The sequence below is a fragment of the Athene cunicularia genome, assembly GCF_003259725.1.
Source record: "Athene cunicularia isolate RWA chromosome 2 unlocalized genomic scaffold, athCun1 chr2_part1, whole genome shotgun sequence".
NCBI classification, from domain to species: Eukaryota; Metazoa; Chordata; class Aves; order Strigiformes; family Strigidae; genus Athene; species Athene cunicularia.
In genome coordinates, this window is record NW_020799095.1 from 95,044,037 (window position 1) to 95,059,091 (window position 15,055).

The following is a 15,055-nucleotide window of genomic DNA, read 5'->3' on the forward strand; positions in this document are numbered from 1 at the left end:
CATAAAATCCATATATTCTGATTATTCTCTTATGGAAGTACCTTACTGGGGGAGTGTTTTGCTGAATAAGGATACCAAATAAACTTGGACACCAGAGTGAAAAGAGTAGGCATATTTTACTGGTGATAACTAAATAATGTAACAGAGTAATACAAAAAACATGCAGTAAGAAAAGACAGAAAAACTCACTTAAAGCAAACAAATAGAAAAATACAGGGTAATGTATCAAATCATTATTACATGAGAGAGAGAATAGTGATTAAGACAGATCCATCACCACCTGCACACGTTGCCATCCCCCAGACCCGCAGTGGCTGGGCAGCCCCGGTTACAGCGAGGGTTTGGGGAGCCTGTCCCGGCAAGGGGGAAATCCTATGCGGGGCGTCCACCCATAGGTGAGGCGTCCAAAGTCGCTGCAAACAGGCCCAGCCTTGTATACCAGAGATTGGCAAGCCAGAATAGCTGGGACCTTTGTTTTGAATGGAAAATTTCTGGTTTCATTCTCCTGTTGGATTCCACCCAAAGCCTGGCCAGGGCTCGGGGGGGAGACCAAGAGAGTTTCTAACAAGGCCGAATAGGTGGGTTCTCAGCCTTGAACAAGGCTAAACAAGGGAAGCTGGATACATTCTCTCAGCATGTCGTCCTCACTACTGATTATATTCTAGGCCGCATCTGTCACTAGCGAGTTTACATACTCTGTTAATGATTACACACTAAGTTAGCAGCTTCAGCTTGGGGCCTCTTGTTCAGGCTTCAGTACTTCAACACTTTAGTACTTCAGCACTTCTTACATAAGTGGGCTACCTACTAGCACAATGGTTTTCAGATATAAAATATAGAGGATTCATCTATAGGTCAACTCTGGCTTGGGCTGGTTTTCCAAGCCTGAGCACTTCAGGAAGTTTGTTGTTTGTTGCTTTAGAAAATTTCAGCTCCATTTGCTGTGTGCTGACCCATGGGGGGGAAAAAAAATAAAATAAAACCAACCAAAACAAAACCAACATTCAAAGCCTGACATTATTAAAGACTGGAGGTTAGTTGGGAAATTTATTTCCAGTTATGATTGTCTTTCAGCATCAGCTGTGTTGTTAAATTTTCTGTATTTGTGCCAGGAAAGAATAGCATGAACAACAAAGATTTTGGACCCTGGACCTTATTGTTGCACTGCAGTATTTGAATGGCATGTTTAAATTAAGATATCCTTTCTTGTTCCTCATAAAATCGCTGCCATTTTTATTGTACTGGGGGTATTTCCACAAAATAAATGCAGATAATGCCTGCAACCTTGACAGTATTTATCAGCCAGTTTGCTGTGGTTTAGTTCATTTCTAGTCTTGAGAAGACAAATATCACGGAAACTTCTGACAATTTAAAGTCAATATCTTTAATACGACCATATATGGCAGAAAATTAAATTGAGCACAAAAATATGTGAAATATTTTTAAGTCCCTGTCATTCACAGTGTGATTGGAAATTATTAAATTATTTGTACTTTCGTTTCCCTGATGCTTTGACAAATGATAGGAAATTTGGTACATTTCAAATTGTTATTGTTTCTTTTAATATATATTTTTAAAATGTGAGTCTGTGTGAGGGAGGAGGGTCCATCTGTACATTTTTTTTTTTTTTTTTTTTTTTTACATATAGATAACCTATTAACATTAAGTAAATTTATTATATAGATTTAAATTGATGACTAAGGACTATATAAGAGAAGATTATAACCAAGATTAAGTATTTCAGAAACCTTGTATAAGGTTCCCTGTACAGAATATGTGAGAAAAAATTATACGATTTGAAGCAGAAAGTTAGCTTTCATAGAGTTGTCCACATATTAAATAACATTAGATCATAATGAATTTGTGGCTGGATTGGAAGGTGAATTTCAGGGGAGTGCTCAAATCCTTCTCAGTGATTTCTCATGTCTCTTGGGGCTAGTGTGTTATAATACAATTTGCATTTTGTACTCTGAATTTCACAGCAAATTTCACTATTCATAAGATGAAAAGATTCCAAAGTTCAATTCAGATTCAACATATGCGATGTAGAAATTCTACTGCAGCTACAAGCTATCAAGCTACAGGTATAATAAATTTGTAATTAGTGTTGCTGACAATTTCCGAAAAGTGACTAAAATTTAAGGGTTTGATAACTGCGTCCTATAAAACCCAAGAGGTGCAAGAGAAAAAGAGGCAAAAATGAAGAAAAAATTACGAATTGTTGAGCACTGTTAGTTCCTTCAGAAAGTTAACGCACTTGTCCAAATAACCAGTTTGTTCTGTGCACAGATTTGAGACAGTTCTTGGTGAAGAATGGAGTAATGTAGTCATGCACAGCAGTGTTACTCTTCGTTAATGGTACTGTAATTTATTAGAAGAAAACCATCAACATACCACAGTCATCTAATAATAGTTCTCAATCAGCTATTGCTATGAAAAAAAAAATAATAATAATAAAAAAAAAAAAATATTCATTCTTGGAAATAAACCCAAGAGTAAACCAACCTACTTTAATTAGAAAATCAATCAAAATCTAGTCCAAAGTATTAAAGCCTAGCTATAAGTATTAATATATTTCTTTTTTAATATGCTGTATCTGAATTCCATGCCTCTGAAAGAACTTTAGTTTTCTAACATCCACAAGGAAAATTACCTCTTTATTTTAATTTATATCTATAATTTTTACTCAAAAAAATTCTAAAAACATTACAGGTTTTGTACAGATAGACAGTAAGTATTCATTAATTCCCCCCTCCCCAAGTTCATAATGTCAAATAATCCACATAGAAATTATAGGTTTCTTTATTTATATGAAAGCATGCTGAAAGATAACATTAGTTCTGGAGCACTGCTTTGAATCTAAAGGATTTAGTCTTTCACACCATCTTTGTAACGAACTTGTCTGTATTAACTGTCAAATCACTGGAGTACACTACAGAATATTCACACAAAAAAATTATGATTCTAACTTTAAAAGATAAAAAAAATGACGATAACCCCCCCTAGAATAAATTGCAACAGTCGATTATGATTTAATCCAATGATTATGTGGACAGCAAAATAAATATTAATTTCAAATTAGCCACTAATTATAAATATTACCTGCACATCACAGATACCCTGAGCACTAATCTGTAAATTAATTAAGTAGCAGCATCTACGTACAAATAGGATGCATGCTATAGGAATCAAGGAAATAATGTGTTAGCCAATTTCATTAGCACTCTATAAATGCGGAATTATAAAAAAGGGTTTATTTGACATTTATTCTGAGCTCAGCATACATTTTAATTGTAGAGACACATATGTTAATAAACCTAAATATCCACAAGGCAATGGAAATAATATTCAAACACTTCTTTAAACAAATGTGGTATGGTACACATCCTGTGATTCACGACTGTGGCATCTAAATAAGTCAGATATTGGGAAATGCAGAGCTATAACATAACCAGACTACAGGAAGGATCAATTCACCTAGAGAATAATGAAACACTCTCACAAATGCTGGAAATTTAATTGTGCCCTTGAGGACAGTGAAGCATCCTCAGTTATTGAATTTTGGTTGCTATGAAGTAGGAACTCCAAAATAGAGACTTGGGGATAGACTTAGCAGGTTCTATGGATGCCTTTACCTAAATAAATAAATAAATAAATAAATAAAATTTAGACTAACTAAACCATAAAAATTAATTGACTTTCAACAAATTCCCATTACTAAATGCAAGATCAATCAATAGTAAATAAACCCAACACCATAGCTACCCAGTGACACATCTCTCTCTAGCTATTTCTCCAGTGGAATCTCCCAAGTGACTAGAGGGAATAATCAGTCATGCCTTCAACTTAATCAAACTTTAATGATGGACACATCTATTATAAGACTTGATGCAAGTGCAACACTCCTCATGGAGCATAGGCTACCCTTCAGAAGCAATTCATTTTCTTCAGTGACTATCATGGGGATCACAAAGAACATGGCTGATGTAACATGTTCTTGACTGTGATACTTTCCTTTGCTGTCATAGATTTAAAAATGAACATGCAATATTCTGATATCTTTAATAAGACCATTTCTACTGAATCTCAACTTTGGCATAGTTTTCTTTGGATGTGAACCAGTCATCACCTTCTCTGCAGCTGAGGCCAATGTTTTCAGGTGTCAAGCTAGATGAACATGCTGTATGTCCTTTTAAATCTTTATGAAGGTCATCGTTCCCAGTTCCAGGAAATTATGTTTATAATCCAGACACACTTCTGTCTTCAAGTTAGCTTGTGCGCCATCTCTATTAAGAGCTATCATTAAGCCTCACTGTTTTATTCTTCTTTGGGAAAACATGTTATGAAGCTCTATGACAAAAAAGAGTTACATGTTTGTGTCCATGTCCATGTATAAGAGGAGGTGGTATTATTCTTGCTCATCCATTTGTCATAAAACAATGTATTTACACCGGGTAAATAGGTATGCTTGAAACAATCTAAATATGTTGCTGAGTCTTTTTATACCTTTCCATTATTTGTAGGAGCAGCACTGCACATATACGCAGCTCTACTTTCACATGAGAAATCGTTTACATGGGATACAGGAATCAATGATTTGACTCATCAAACCTAATAGAGACAGGAAAGTCTATATAGAGACTAATAGTCCACAGAATGGTGCTTATGAAAGCAAGCACCCATTTGGGATGGCAGAAGTTCATACTTTATCTGAAGGATTAACACTAGCTCTAAATAGCAGTTTGAATTGTCTTTGACAGTTGTCTTGAACCTTCACCTCAGCCTCAAGCTTTTAACTTGAAGTTATACTAGACAAAGACCAACTGAGAAGGCGCTTTTTTATCTATGTTTATCTTCATTCTGTACCTTATTTCTTAAACTGTGCCTTCTAATACAATAAATGTACTTTATATTTTTCTTAAAATATGTCAAGTGTGTGCACGGCTGCTGAAGCTCTCAGTGCCCTGCACGCCTAAGTGGGAGTGTCTTAAAGGTCATCAAAGTTCTTTGCTCTGCTTGCAGGCATGTTTTGGAAGCTGAGAATGTATATTGTTAGTTATAGGAAGAAGTTAACCAGATGGTGGTGAGAACAGATGTCAGCCACAGCTTCTTAGCAAGCATCAAGGTTGTTAGGGAGAAACCTGAGATGCTGAGGTCTACTGGGAACAGATTCCTCAAGGGAGAGTCACTGGAGCATTTCTTCAGTGCACTGACAGCTAACAAAACTTTCAGGCTGATCACAGAAACTGTCTCACATAGCTTTTATGCCATTCAATGGTGACAAGGCTCTATTTTCCACAGGACTATGATGCTCTCTTTAAACTTGTTTATGACTATCTCAGACCTTCTGTCAGCTCCTTTTCACAGATTTCCCTTTTACAGTGTATCAGTTCCACACACTGAACCACATGCTATCATCCCACCCTATCTTACTGTCATGGTTGTCTTGATATCTAAAGTTCATCTTGTAACGGAAATTTGAAAGCTATCACACTTGAGATTTTAATGAAGTTGCATTGGTCAAAAATGGCTTTAGAGACTGATTCAGTATGAAGAGCAGAGTTTTCAAGTATTTAAAAAAGAGTAAATAATTTGGACATGTCAGAAGATTTTGCTCATAGCATTTAAACTAGGTTTTAATTTTTATATTAAACCAGTTGCTAGAAAAAATAGCTTTTCTACTGTTCTCTATTGATCTATTCTCTATCTATTGATAAAACTTTTTAAACATTTTGTGTAGTTTGGTGTCATCCACAGTCCTTGATTTTTTTTTTATTTTTTTTTTTTTTTTTTTTTTTTTTTTCACTAAAAATTGGCATTCCTGTGCTTGGCTACTCTTTACAGAGTATGTACAGAGTATGTTTTTATATAATAAAAATATTTGCCATACTTTATGCAATCTCTGCGGAGTGTGAAACTGTAAAAAATAATGAAACTGAAGAGTGGCCAAGATCAGCATTAATAAACCTACTCTCACATTGAAAGCTACTCTACAACTTCAGTAAAACTATATAAGCATATGTTGAAAAACGTTAAAATCAAAGACAGGGTGATGAAAAACTATTATCAGTGTAGCTTTTTTCTGGGGATGAAGGGATTTGCTTCTGCACTTTCAAAATGCTTTGATATACTTGTTACAGTGATTTACACACATATATTTTTTAAAGAGTTTAAAAAGGAATCCTGCATTTTCTATCTTCTCAGTGTAAAATATATATATTTAATATATATTTATATGTATACATAAATAGGTTTACATCTATATGTATAGATGAGTGATTCCTAGATTTCTGTACATACAGATAATTGATGAGTTCTTTATATCAATTACATTTTGAGTTCAGATTTCAGTTTATCACACTGGGTTCTTTTAGTACTTTGTGTTTGTTTTTTTGTTTTTTTTTTTTTTTTACCAGACCTCCAATTTATGTTATAAATAAATTACTGTGAAGTAATTACTTGTAAAATTTTAGATATAAAATAATATTGTAAAATAATATTTTTATCTATTTTATTTTCTCACTTTAACTGTCACTTTAAAAAAAAAAAAATTGACATTAGAATGCAGAACAATTTTGAGTAAACAAACAATTTTCATGTCTTTATTTTCTTTTGTTTCTAATGAAAGGCTATGTAGGTTTGTTCTAATTCATATAAGAGTAATTGTTCAGGAAAGGCAAATCTAAAGAAATAGATCTTTTTAAACCTAGTATAAGAATGAAAGGACTCCAAGGCTCTAAACATAAAGCCGATTCTTTATTTAGGATGCTGGACACACAGACTCTTTAGCTGTCCTGAACTATCAGTTATGAAGTGATGATGCTCAGTTCTTCTGAGCACTGTTTTGCATTAATAGGGCTGATTACAAGTTACTTCATTGTTTGGATGAGGTGCAGGCTTTGCCATTCATGAAATGAGTACCTGAAGAGGACTTGCAAAGTTCATTCTACTTCAGTTCAGTATAGAACTGGAGGGCTTTCTTGCCTTTCTGGCTAGAACAGGTTTTAGTATATTCCAGTAAAGCTTTTCACTACAAAAAAAATGCACAATAACAGAAGTCACTGTCAACACATTCACTATGATCTTCCAGTTTGAGTCCATATTTCTCATGGATTGATCCTTATGTTTTGGAAGATTTCCCATAATACCCAATTACGGTGTCTATAGACCCTGCCATTTTAATGGACACAGGAAAATAAAGGTATGTTTATTGGCACAAAATACAGACCTTTCGATATTCAAGTTAGAACAAGGAATTCACTGCCACAGTAGTACTAAGGCTTAGTACTTCTCAATAATTTATGCACACAAGCTCACGAACATCAACATTATTGATATTCTTCTTTTTTTAAAAAAAGCATCCAAAGAAGGTTGGGATATCTGTTCTTAAATTTTTACACTCCTTCAAACCAGCAAATGTTTCTGTTATTGTGATGACAAGAGCCATCTTGTGATGATAAGTATAAAGATATATAGATGAGATTTTTAAAGAGTTTAAGTATTTTGACTTTAAAATTAATAGCTATTAGATCACTCAGTGGATGACACCTATAAAACACCAGAATATTCTACAGTACTTGTGCCTGTACTCCTAACTCCACTGCCTTTCCCTTTAAGCATCTCAGGACTGAAATTCTCCTGTGTCCATCCTCTGTAGGGCAGATGGAAGGAAACTATCAGTCCTTGGTAGTTCTCCAAATCCCTTGGTTTGGAAAGAGCAGCTCTGACCTTCAGAAATAAAGCTGGTTATAAATAAATCTGTTCTCAGTGGCTTTGGTGAAAGAATTTTTTTCATCCCACCCAAAAAATAATGGAAGAGAACCCTAAAGAGAGGGATTACTAATCTGTAAATTACTATCTATGCCAATTTCAGTGTTATTTTGTATCATTTCTATTCAGTCCTTCAATCTCTGATATCTCTAGGCCCAGTATTCTTGCTCTGCTGTTAGAATAGTGGAATCTTAGTGATAAACCAGTGTTGTGCTGAGACTGTTATTAAAGGTGACTAATATGATAAGGTCCCAGTTAGTCAGAGGTAGACTTTGATATAGTTGGTATTAAGTACCAACCAGCAAATAGAACAAGGTGAACAATAGTGGGTCAGGGTCTTGAAATGTTTCAGTAGTGGTCAATAGACACAGATCTGAAATAATTCAGGTAATGCATATTTTATCTTCCAGATATGAAATCTTTAATGGAGTAGATTTGTTTTCAATTATAAACCCACAGAGGTGAAAACCCAGCAGGAGTTTCACAGGAGGACAGTCAATTTTGGTCTGATTATTTCCAAATAAGCACAGATGCCTGGTAGGGGACCAGGCAAACCTCCTCAGCTCCTTCCCTCAGTGTCTGAAACTGCAGCTGGTGCATAATGTTAGATTATGAAAAAAGAATCTGAGAAATGGCCAATGAAACAGACACTTACCAGTCTAAAAATACTTCTGTCAGGGTCCTGCACATTAAGAGTAAACTGCTACTAAACTTTGAAAAACAGTTCTAATTGGAAAAGGAGATAAAGCACAACTTTTTGCTGACTTCAAGATCACAGAGTATTAAAACTGCAAATAATTACTTTTAGTCACTCTGAAACCCCATAATAAACCATGTCAGGTTTTACTGATTAATAATGACCCCAAAATTATTCAGTAATAATGTCAGCATTCTTGTTTTGGCTGGGGTAGAGTTAATTTTCTTCCTAGTATCTAGTACATCTTGGATTGAGTGTGAAAACAATGTTGATAACACACTGATGTTTTAGTTGTTGCTAAGTAGGGCTTATTATAAATTAAAGAGATTTCAGTTTCCTGTGCTCTCCCAGCAAGGAGGTGCACAAGAAGCTGGGAGGGAGCATGGCCAGGACAGTTGACCAGAACTAGCCAAAGGGATATTCCATACCGTAGGATGTCAGGCTAGGTGTATAAACTGGGGGAGTTGGTTGAGGGGTGTACTGCTGCTTGGGCATCAGGCAATGGGTGCATCACTTGTCCTCTTCTTGGTTTTTATTTTTCTCTCTTTCTATTATAATCCATTATTATTATTACTACTATTATTATAATCTTATTTTATTATTAAATTCTATTTTATTTTAGTTGTTAAATTGATCTTATCTCAACCTGCCAGTTGGTTTTGTTTTTGATTCCCTTCCCTAGACACTGGGAGCAGGTAGGAGTGAGCAGCTGCATGGTATTTAGCCGCTGTCTGGGGTTAAACCATGGCAGTCGGTAATATAATATACTATAATTTATACAGTTCTGATGTTTTTAATGAGCAATAGATATGCCTTCTTTCAGCAGTTACTGAGGTTAAAATATGGATCTGTTCTTTCTAAAGGAAACTTAATTCCTGATAAATTATCTGGGTAATTACATTATCTACAAGGTAATTTGAAGGTCATCAGGTAGTGTGCTAACTGATAACAGACACTCTTCAGGAGGTTTTTTTATAATAATATATTTTACATTGTGTAACCATCTCTAACAATTTTCCTTATATTTTCTGAATTCCTACCAAACTGCAGATCTGCAGACACCTTCAGCTTTATTTTTCTGCAAATTATTTTTTGGGGTTTTTTTTTGTTTTATTTTAGTTTCATGTAAGATCTCATGTACAGCATTTTAAATGCTCCTTCTCTTTCTTAAGAAAAAAAAATTCTAATAACTTTTGCTGTCTCTTAATTATACATTTGTTCATGGTGGAATTTTAATGGTTTATGATAACAAGGCTATGCCCTAGAAAATGGAAAAGCAATTTGGAAAACTAGTGCTGAAAAATGCCAGCTGGGAAAATCCCATAAGCATCTTCAGTAAAGATGAGAACAAAGCATGGAACTAGGCTATCTATGGGAATACTGGCACTTATGTCAGATGCTGATTGGCTGTTTAGGTAGGTGGTTTACTTCTCCAAAACAAATGTTACAGAATTCTTGTTCTGTTTGCTTACTTTTTAATGAAGAATAACATTTCTTATTCAGGAACAGCTCTGGGGTAGATTGTCATAACACCACCATAGAAAAAGAAATACTATCACAGCAAGAGATCCCAGAAACTCTGTGTCTAACAAAGAACTGCTCTCAGGGATATCATGGAGGAGCAATATGATGATGGATATGAAGATGAGGAATGGGGCTCAGAAAGACCAGTGTCCTTTTAATAAGTTACCTCTGCTATTTAAGTCAGACTGATGGAACAGTCCCTAAAGTCTCTGAGAAGTTGCTGTAGCACTGCTTAATTTAATGGACTAGATCACATATAAGCACATAAAGAGAACCCTTTACATTCCGTTATTTTCTACAAGAGGAAGGAGGATTTTTGTTATTCCTCGACTTACATTCTTTGTGTCTGAATATAATTAGAAACAAAGTTTTAGTGATTATCAAATCCTATTTTTTTCCTTAAATAAGAAGGTATGCAGAAGCTCATACTGTATAAAATTACATTGTCAGTATTTTGACTCAAAGTTGAACATTTATTTGCCAACATCTGTCTAACGAAAACACTGATTGAGAACCGTTATCTGAGGTGTAATTACAGTATAATCCACCTCAATTAAATACAAAGTTAATTTGTGCTTGACTTGTCACAGTCCTTTTGCATATGCAATGACCTTGCAAAATTACTTTAAAAGTTACTTACCTAGCAATACTTACAATGATAAGACAGAAAATAAAATAGAATAAAAATAATAATAATTAAAAAAACACCTGATTTATTTTTCATTTGCTTGGTCCTGATACTGTCTTTTCACTTCCCTGCACCTTAGTTTTCTTGCTCTAAAATGACTACTAAACTCCTTTGTAACATGCTCTGCAGTCTCCTAAAATTGTTCTGTAAGAGTATAATATTATACAGATATTATTGTTTACTAAACTGTTAAAAAATCCTCTAATGAAAGAATCAATTATTCTGTAAGGATTGATGAAGGCAGTTAAGGAAAGATTCAATATCTGGTTCAGAGTACATAGAAAACTGAAAGAAACTACATAATAAAGCCCCATAAAAGCAATATGATGCATAATATTTAGGTGTTTGGTACAAGGCCGATTTTTATTTTTCCTTTTGTTTTGAAATTCAGGCTATCAAACTGGCTAATACATCATGAAAAGGCAAATTGGACAGGAAAAAAACCAAAACGACAGCAATTATTAGAATAATTACAAGGTGACTGCAAGGAGCAAACTATATAAAAGACATTATGGCTGAAGACAGATGCATCATTCCTTAAAAATGTTATTAAAAGTTTTGCCAGCTTTCACCTTGGATCCCTGGAGATGATGGGGGGTCTGTTTGCCCTTACACAGTTTAACCTCTTTTTTTTTTTTTTCTTTTTAAATTGGATAGTTCAGAAACCCAGTCTGTCAACAATCCTCTATTATTTGGATGATTTTCCTTTTCTTGCTACAGAGTGCCAGAAAGCACATCCATAAATCAAGACTCCCTTTGAGCACAAGAAATCAAATAATTTAGAAGTTACTGTAGAAAGCAAAGATATTGGTGATTTTAAGGCACAGAAATGGGGAGTCAGGACGTGGATACCAGTGCTATTTATGGTTCAGCTCACAATCCATGAATAATGTGGAACGTAGTCCCTCAGGGTCTCACTTTCCAGCTAAGCAGCACAAGGATAAAAATAACAGCAAATTTTATTGAGGCTTGGGGAGATCAAATTCATGAATGTTGATAGCAGTTATGGGGTAGAGTGATGAAGGAACCAGAGAAATAGGAAGAGGTGAATAAAAAGGGAGGAACAATTTATTTGCTGCAGAAAACACCTCTTCAGAGGCTCCACTTCCACATTCTTAACCTGTCCTTCAGGCCCTGGTAAAGCCTCCAGAATGCAGGTCTGCAACTCAGCTTTTAAAAAAGGTGGAACACAATTTCCACTGAATTCCAGTACATTACCAATGCCTAATCAGTGCTTCAGTTTTTAAAGAGTGAATGGGTCTTCCAGAAAAGAAAAGCCCTATTTAATTTCCTACCATATGTAAATTCAGTACAGCTACTACATGTTACAGCTGGTGCATGTTTGGATTGTGTTCACTTTTAAATCATAGAGCTTTAAGGACTATAGATCTTTGTTCTGAGCCATTTTTCTTCCTTGAGCATTCAACTTGATTTGACATGGCTTTTTAATTATTTTCCCTTGAGGTTCCTGACTGACATAAGGAGAAAGAGGGCAGCTCTACCTTCCTGAAATATGTATCCATAGGATGAGTAATTTGGTGTCACAACTGCATATTTCTGGTGTTCTGTCCTCATTAGTCCCTAAATGGAGTGTTATAAAGAATCATGATACTATTGTTTCAGCAGTTTGCAGTGGGATATTACCCAGAGTATTCTATTAATTCCACCTGCCTTAGTCCAAAAAATGGAGAAGGACACAACCCAGAGATGAAGTCAAAAGACTTACAGATTTCAGAAATTTTTTTTTTCACTGATGAACTCTTTGAACAATGACCTTGAGCAAATAATTTAATCTCTTTTTTTCCACATCCTCAAAGGTGCTTAAGTATATAATTCCCATTAATTTCTGTCTACTGAGGATCTATGTGCTCCAGTCTTCTATGTGAAAACTAATGATTCTGCTTCTGTATATCACAGAATTTTTCCGTGTATCTTGTCTAAATGTGTTTATTAATGTACTTAGTTATTCTGGTGGTGGTGGTTCTGCCTAAGACAGTGATTTAATTCACTTGCCACATAATACCACTGAGACCAAGAGCTGGAAATTGCTCAAAATGTAGAAATATACATAGATAAGAAAAAAGAAAATAACAATAATTTTATCAGAAAAAAAAAATGTTTTTCTTTCAAATTTTGGTAGATTTTTTTTTTTTTTTAATGTCAGAAAGTGCAAGTCATCTGCTAGCGGGTGGAGAAAAGGGTGAGTTATTCCAGAAGTGCTCTCTCTAGAGGCTATTGCATCTTCCTGTGAAGTATCTGATATCTAATATTCACTGTTACAGGCAGACAATCAGTCCCAACAGAATCCACTTAAAATAAATGCCTTCTTTTTTCCCCAGACATCAAATAGGAGTTGAAAGCATAATTGTACTTTTTTTTTTTTAAAAAAAAAAAAAGGAGGGTATTTAAGATGGGATTTTTCAGGGAATACGGAAGAATTAAGCACTGAGAACTTATTGGAATTAAACAGAAATCAGATTTTTCACTCCCTTCAAGTGCCTTAGAGAAGTTCAGTGTTAGAAACCCCACTTTGAAGCCCCTGCTGATGCAGAGTACACATTCCATGGTTAAGGGTCTTACGAATTGTATCTATAAGGGCTGATCACATTAACCATCATGTGTTGAACTGAGAACTGAGCCATGCATGAAAATACCAGCAGTGCAATGAAGAAGTAGATTTTCTTAGAGGCACAGTGGGCTCTGCTCCACTTCAAAGTGGGCATTAATACTGAACACTGGTTCCCAAATTCAGAAAAGACAAGATTAACAGTACGTGTGCTGTTTACCCTTAGCATGGATCAATAGTCAATTCTGAGCACTGCTTGGACGGTATTCGGAAGGCAATTATGTGTCTGCAGAAAGGTGAGAGATTACTGCAGACAACTTAGTATGACTGCTCTTCAGCTGAAGTATTTAGAGAATTTCAGGCAATGTCAAGTAGTCAGCAAACTTAAGAGCAGTAGCTAAATTACAAAAGAATTCTACCGTTCTTGAGAGTTTGCTTTTTAGTGGAAGAAAAGACTAATTGTAGCATACTGCTTTGAAATAAATATTACCTATTTACTGGGAATTTAGCACAGTTTGGGGGATCTAAGAATATGGAATTGAAAGATCTAGAATAAGTTAGAAAACAAGCCAGTTTAATAGCTTAGTACTTTCCTTAAAACATTTACTGAAAGCACAAGAACAGATGCATAGGCCAATATTTGGACAGTAATTCCTCAGCCAGATCAGACTACTGATTATGGGAAATAATATTAGCGCTTTACAAACATAAGCAAGAACTCTTCTTCCTAAATCATTACAATCTCCTGTTTATTTCAACAGAAAACTCTGTACCGTTTATATGAATTGATAGCCTGGATGAAGGAGTGTTAACAATGCCTTTTTACCTTTCAGGGATGGGTGATCAACTAAGAGCTAAAGATTTTCCTGCAAAAATTTGCTAAGAGAACAGTTTCCGAACCACACTAAAAAAAAACAGCTAGTACTATCTATTCAAATTTTATCTCGAATGCTGCTTTTTTTTTTTTTCCAAATATTCTATTAAGCTCATATGAGTTTCTTTGTTCAAACTAATATTGATCAATGTTGATAGCACAGAAAATGATATCAAGTTTTATAAATGTAGTGCTTTATATTTAACTTTAAAAATGCATGGGGAAGGTTTATCTCCAAATCTGAGTTCAGCACATAAACAGAATTCATAAAGCTTTAAGGTAATGGAAGCATACAGTGATCAACTTTTTCACAAGCACTGATTCTGCAAATAAATTATACTGATGATGATTCTCCAGCTGGCTGTGAGTGAAAAAGAAGCATGGGAAGAGAAGGTTATTAAAACCCAGAAAACGTAACAGTATGGTATTATTAACTTCTTTTAATTACTACTTATTATTATTATTTTGACTTGTGGAGATTAAGGAGTAGCCTTCACTTTTGATAAATCATAAAGATGTAAGCTAATAGCTTCAAAGTGCTCATTTAAAAGATTAAGAACTTTCAACAAAGCACTCAATTCTCCCTGAAGTTCTAATGTAACTTCAATATTTTACAAATATAGCTATGTATCCAGACATTTTTTTTCCATAGGACTTCTTTGACAATGAAGAGACTTTGCAACAGCTGTTTGGTTTTTTTTCTTGCTTGCTCTCTTCAGTTTTCTGTAGAATAAGAGAAAAGTACAAAAGTACAACTTGTTGCTTTAAGTAAGACATGTTTGTGATTATTCATTTATCTAACATCTTAATTTCAAATTTACCTTTTTAGAGTGTGTGAGTGAATATCCAAAAGACAGTTAAAGGTACCATTTAACAAAATACTCATGAATAAATAAAATAATCATATCTATAAAGATAAATTATATGTGAATTATA